The following is a 7362-nucleotide window of genomic DNA, read 5'->3' on the forward strand; positions in this document are numbered from 1 at the left end:
TTTTACTGGGTAGAATACCACAAGGAAAATATCTGTCACCGGTCAGGATGAACATATCAAGGATAAACTCACAGCAGGGGAAGAAAATATCTATCATCGGTTAGGATGAACATATCAAGGATATACTTCCTGGGAAATGTGAAAACGAATCCGCTGAGGAGAAAAAGGGGTTACTTTTTCCGGATATTGGGCAAGAAGTAACAAACTGCTAACTAAGAAGAATATTACCATTTACTGGGTAATAGACTCTTAGAGGACCAAGGACATCTATCTAGATAAGATCTAGAAAGAAAAGGTCAATCAAGACTCAACCCAATGAGGATATAACTCAAGGGGAGTGGTTCCATCCAGATGATCAACTAGGGAGGAAAATGAAATAATAATCATCCACGAGGAAATAAGTCAGTCGGGAATAAGAGAAAGGTTAAAGTCTTTCTGCTTAGGGGCTGACACTCTACAATTGAAGGAGAACAACCACATTAAACCTGCATAGGGATAAAGTACTACCATAGCAGAAAATCAGAACAATAATGAATCGCAATGGGTAATAATGAAATAATGAAGTTATATGAATGTATATGTATATTTATATGTATATGTATGATGATTATACTGACAAAACAATCACAAAGGATATAAAATGTCGTTGGTTTGAATCATCGATACAATTCCTAGCCAATCTCAATAGGATGGAGGCATCAACTGGAGAAAGATCAAACATCTCGAAGGCTCGAACCAAGCTGAGGAAGAAAGAAGGAGATCTGTTGAGGAAACTGCTATCAACTCTGCGGGGAATTTTAGGTCCACACCATATAACATGGGAGACAACCTTGCAAGGGATAAATACAAATAGCTACTCAAAATCAGGGGGAAACTCTGATTGGAGACCATTCTAATGGAGACTTGTGGAGAAACAAAGTTTTGTCGACGCCATGCAAACCACTGCGCTGATATTCCTACAACTCAAGGGAGGCCAATCACAAACTCAGATGGAGAAGATGAACAACTCGGCTGGGGAAATCAACAAACACCGGGTGCTAACATACTGTCGGGGATGAAACAGGGATCACACTAACTGCTTGGGGAGAACCAATAATGCTCCACATTTAGGGTTTACTGCTTTTTGAACTGTAAGACCCCAATTTTAACCCTAAGATCCCTCATGACATCATATCATTGCTCATTTGCATTTGCCTCAAGGATCATAGCATCTTGGCTCCTTAACCCTAGGTTGGGACTTGTGAGAGTTGGTTTGAGACCACCAAGCATGCTTGAATTGTATATTATTGCTTTTATTATTTTGTTTACTAACCAAAAGCACAAAAATATGTCACTAACTTTGTTTGTTTTGTAGCTTGAGCAATCATGTGATCCAAGGCTCCTAGGAGACCCCTATACTCATTGAAATGGCCAGATGAAGTTGAAAGCAAGCATGAAAATGGTTCACAAATCTCTCAATCATCATATATGCCTCCCAAGTATCTCAATTTTTCAATTTGATCAAGATAAACCAAAGGGCTTCAGGATTGTTTCCCAAGGAAACCCTAATTCATCTACGCATCAACTGTGCCTTGCTCATGAAGCAACCTCAACCCATGATCAAATACAATCAAGGGAAGTTATTTCATTCATCATTTCATGCATATTTGAGCTTATGTGAGTGTCCTAAATCATTAATACATTAAGATTTGAAGTTTGAACTTGAGAAGTTGATCAGTCAATTCATCTGACTATTTTGAAATCCACTGAGACCTAACTTTTGATGTGTTTGTCCTTAATAATCAATTCATTATGATTTTGATGTGGGATAAAATTAATTGGAAAGTTTAATATGTCTAATTCATTTGTTATTTTGAACAAAATTTCATAATCCTAAAAGAAACACATGTGATAATACAAAATATTATAGGTCACTTTGGACCAAAACCATTGAATCTTGAAAAAGTCCAACTTCAAGTGCCCATAACTTTCTTATCAAAAATCCAAATGATGCAAAATTTAAGTCCAAATTGATTTTCTTGAAAAGATATACAACTTTTATGTTGAAGGTTTTGTCATTTGAGGCTTTCATCATTGAAACAAAAGGGCTTGAAGTTAGTCCATTTTGGCAAAATTCTCATATACATGTTTTGCACCTTGAATTTCATGATCAGTTTTCCATAATTTCCTAACTCCAAATGGATTTTTGTTCAACATAACATTTTTTCCTAATGTCAATACCTTTCCAACCATTACCCACATGCCCATGTTTCAATTTGGTAAATGGTATTTTCGAAGAGGTGAAGATTTATGTTCATTTATGGAAACCATGTTGAATCTTAATGCACAAGCCAATGTAATCAAGTTTGCACGTCTAAACCATTGAACACTCATCTCATCTTGCATTTGCAATGGATTTTGGGCCTCACATGTGAAGGAGAATTGCGGTCCAAAATGCAGCGGAAATTAAAATTTTCTCCTTTAGAGATCCTTACGAATGGTCATGATCAGTGATAGAATATTTACCTCTTGTGACGACTGAAACCTTTGGTGCAGATCTCTTGTGACGATCAAAACCTTTGATGCAGATCCACGGAGCGATCATGAATGTTGAACGATGACAACGTCTCTACTCAGTCCACACGAACGGATTCCTTCAATCTCAGTGCTAGCTGGTACGAGTGAAGGCTTTGAGTGAGAGAGAGAGAGTGATAGAAAACGAAAATAATGCAACCGCAAATTTTTGCTTCTGCACAAGGGTTCTATTTATAGAACCACTTGTGTGGGCATCAAGCTAAAAGCCCACTTAAGTGTATTTTGGCCCATATCTTATAATATGCCCAAAATCACTTAAGCTCATGGTACCTTACCATATTTCGTATTCTACTCAAGTACATCATACCTTACGATGCTCTATAACTCACTTAAGGGCACCGTACCTTACGGTATTCCTTAGTTGCTCTATCTCTCATCAATCCGTCCTTTGTGTGTGACCCTGTAGGTTTTCGTGACGTTGGCAATTATATTAAATCACGCATTTAACATAATAAACAGTGAGCGGTATCTAGCAACACATCACTGCTACCCAAGACACGAAAATGTCATGTGATCTGACAATTCCTTCTGTGATAACACTTATGTGTATAATTACCCTTTTGCCCTTATGTCTATATTGAACACAAGGCATAGACCGTGTCATCCTTGTCCAGTTCAATATTGGGCCCATAGACATTTATCCTGTTATGCAGGATGGGCAAATTCCATCTAGGTCACTCATGTCCCTCAGCATGCTTTGTGGAGTACCCATCAACTGTCTTTATGGTTATCCAGTTACGGACAACGTTGGATCAGCAATAAAGCACTCGACTCTACATCTAGGATCCATAGTGGTTTCAGGTCGAAGAGTGGAATACACTATTATCACCATGAGAATAACTTATGACACCTTGCATAACTTTCTATATAGTATTCTCATAGCGGGTCAATCCGGTATAAATATTACTCCTAATATTCATACCTATGTTTAAGACTTGATAACTCTTTATCCATGATCCATGAGATGTGATCATCAGTCTACAAACATAATAGTCTTAATGCTTTAATGTTATCCCACTTCACACTAAAGCTCGACTACGGATACTTTAGGAATAGTGTCCTTATGTTTAATGTATTCTCATGATTAAGTCACACTTAATACATTAAACGGACTATCTATTCCAGGGACTTTATTAATCAACCATAATAAAGAGAATGCCTTTTATTATTCGATACAAGTACCAAAATGTATTGGCTTCTAGGGCTTACACCAACAATCTCCCACTAGCACTAGAGCCAATCAGGCATACCCCGTATGCCCATTGATCTAGTATGGCCATCATGCTTCTGCTGCGCAAGAGGCTTTGTCAGTGGGTCAACTATATTGTCAAGTGTATGTACTTTACATATTTTCACATCTTCTCTATTTATTATCTCTCGAATGAGATGATAACGCCTAAGTATGTGTTTGGATCGTTGGTGAGATCTAGGCTCCTTGGCTTGTGCGATAGCACCATTGTTATCATAATAGAGACCAATGGGATCCACAATGCTAGGGACTATGCCAAGTTCACTAATGAACTTTTTGATCCAAACAACTCCCTTTTCTGCATTTGAGGCAGCAATATACTCGGCCTCGGTTGTAGAATCAGCAACTGTATCTTGCTTTGAACTTTTCAAGCTCACAACGCCACCATTTCAGCAAAACACATAACCATTGGAGTCATTCATATTAAAGCGTCTCAGTACCTTGTCTATGTACTCTGACTTAGGCCAAGCATTTTATGATCTATCTCTATAGATTCTGATTCCTAATATATAGGCTGCTTCACCTAGGTCCTTCATAGATAAGCATTTCCCCACCAAAGACTTTGCTTGTTGCAGGGTAGGGATATCGTTTCCAATAAGTAATATGTCATCTACATATAATACCAGGAATACGATCATGCTCCCACTAACCTTCTTGTAGACACAAGGCTCATCTTCGTTCTTGATGAATCCATATTGTTTTACTGTTTCATCAAAACGAAGATTCCATGAGTAGGTCACAAGCTCATCTTGATCCATGAGTAATACATCACCTTGATCAGATATCCATATATCTCAGGTAGGTGACGTATCCTGCCTGACCTACGCTGATCTTGTTCTACTTGAGCAGGTTGCTCTTACACAACTACTTGTGTTTCCTGCTCCAATTCCTCCATAGGTGTGTCGATGCTTTGTGATTCTTGAATTTCTTCAAGCTCTACTTTCCTCCCACTGGTTCCTTTGGAAATAAAATTATTTTCTAGGAAAACTCCAGTTCGAGTGACAAACACTTTGCCCTCAGAAGGATTGTAGAAGTAATACCCTTTTGTTTCTTTAGGATACCCCACAAATAAGCATTTGTCAGATTTGGGCTCAAGCTTAGTTGAAATTTGTCGTTTCACATAAACCTCGCAACCCCAAATATTTATGTAAGACATATGTGGTTTCTTACCACTCCATATCTCATATGGTGTCTTCACAACCTTTTTGGATGGAACACGGTTAAAATGTGTAAGCTGCTGTCAATGTCCCCAAAAGGAGTTTTGAAGATCGGCGTGACTCATCATGGATCGGACCATGTCTAACAGGGTTCGATTTCTTCTCTCAGATGCACCATTCTATTGGGGTGTTCCAGGAGGAGTAAGTTGGGATAGGATCCCACACTCTTTCAGATGGATCAAACTCTAGGCTTAAATACTCACCACCTCGATCTGATCGAAGAGTTTTAATATTCTTACCTAGTTGGTTTTAACTCGTTAGGTTTCACCCTTTTAGTATTAATGTTATTAATAGGCATTTTGAGATCAAGGACATATATTCCATTGCTCATTTGTGCAGTAGCATAGAATATATCATTCAAATAAATTGAGCAACAATTGTTCTTTATTATAAATGAAAAACCAAACTTGTCCAGACAAGAAATGGAAATAATATTCCTGCTAATTGCAGGTGCATAATAACAGTTCTCTAACTGAATTATAAAACCACTAGGTAAAGTCAATACATAAGATCCTACGGCTAAAGTAGCAACCTTTGCTCCACTGCCAACTCGTAGGTCAACTTCACCTTTTGCCAAATCTCTACTCCTTTTCAGCCCCTGCACATTTGTACAAATGTGAGAACTGCATCCAGTATCTAATACCCATGATGCAGAAGTAGATAAATTTATTTAATAACAAAAATACCTGAAGTTGAAGTCTCTACTCCATTCTTCGTAACTTCCAGGTACTTTGGGCAGTTTCTCTTCCAGTGTCCGGTCTTACCGCAATGGAAGCAGGTGCCTGCCTTTGCTATGCCTCCACTAGGCTTCAAAGCAGCAACGGTGGGTCTGGGTTTGGCAACTTCCTTGCCTTTCCCTTTATCACCCTGCTTGGTGGGCCTTTTGTTCTGTCTCTTTCCATTTCCGATCATCAGAATGGACTTCCCTTTTGACTTCAGATTCTGCTCGGCAGTTCTTAACATGGCGAGCAGTTCAGGAAGAGATTTGTCCATATCAATCATATTGAAATTTAGGACAAATTGACTGAAACTATCTGGCAACGATTGCAAGATCAAATCAGTCGCAAGTTCCTTTTCGAGGGGAAAACCCAATCTCTCAAGGTTTTCCACATACCCAATCATCTTGAGTACATGGGGACCTACAGGGGCTCCCTCAGCTAACTTGCTTTGGAAAAGGGCTTTTGAAACTTCAAACCTCTCATGCCTTGCTTTCTCTTGATAGAGCAGCTTCAGGTGTTCGATCATATCGAACGCTGACATGTTCTCATGTTGCTTTTGCAATTCTGAGTTCATGGTAGCCAGCATGAGACAAGCAGTTTCATTGGCATCATCGACATGCTTCTTATAAGCATCTCTTTCTGCCTTAGGTGCAGAACTAGGAGGTTCCTCTTCAGGAACAGGTGTCTCCAAGACATACAGCTTTTTATCATGTTTGAGGACAATCCTCAGGTTTCGGTGCCAATCCAGAAAATTTGTCCCAGACAATTTTTCCTTGTCAAGGATTGATCGCAAGATGTTGTTAGAGGTGTTTGCTGTCATGGTTATCTACATAAGGATTAAGAAAATATAAGTATCATTGACATATTTAATTAGGCCTTTAATCAAATATGCTCCCACTATTTTACTCAAAACAAATGACCCTCATCATTTGATTCGGAAAATCCCGTTGGAAGATTTTCTAGTGGGTCGAGATCCATATTTCACTTCGTTCTAAGTCCGCGTAGGCGGATTACACAAAACTAGGTTATTTAGGTAGGAACTCCTTCCAGTTGTATCTCATACAACTCTCGAAAATTTCAGTTGGGTGAATAACTCCTTATTCCAATCCATCATATGGATTATTCCCAACTCTTGCTTCTAAAACATATATGATATTATTATAATTAAGTTTGACCCATTGTCTTAGCAGTTGGATATTACAATTATCCCATCGCACCTTACTAATATAGAACATGCACCTCGCTTTGGCGAAACCTACATTATCCGATACTAGTCTTGATGAGTGCTAAAACTTGGAAAGCATAAACTTAATATTTTAGTTTGAGGGAATTGCAATTGTTATGATCTCACCGGCTTGTTTATCATATAAATCGTCTCTCACATGCATCAACATACATTCACATGCATCAACATACATACACAATGAAACAGTTATGGCCCCTAGCGCAATTGTTCTCCCAAGCCAATGAGAGAACCTAAGCTAACCTAATAACGATCTAAGCTTCTCCAAGCAAGATTTTCAAGGTTGTCCTCCTTTGATATTGAATTCTTCTCTAAGCTTCTCCAAGCAAGATCTTCAAGGTTGTCCTTCTTTGATCTTGA

This window comes from Lathyrus oleraceus, chromosome 6 (assembly GCF_024323335.1).
Source record: "Lathyrus oleraceus cultivar Zhongwan6 chromosome 6, CAAS_Psat_ZW6_1.0, whole genome shotgun sequence".
NCBI classification, from domain to species: Eukaryota; Viridiplantae; Streptophyta; class Magnoliopsida; order Fabales; family Fabaceae; genus Lathyrus; species Lathyrus oleraceus.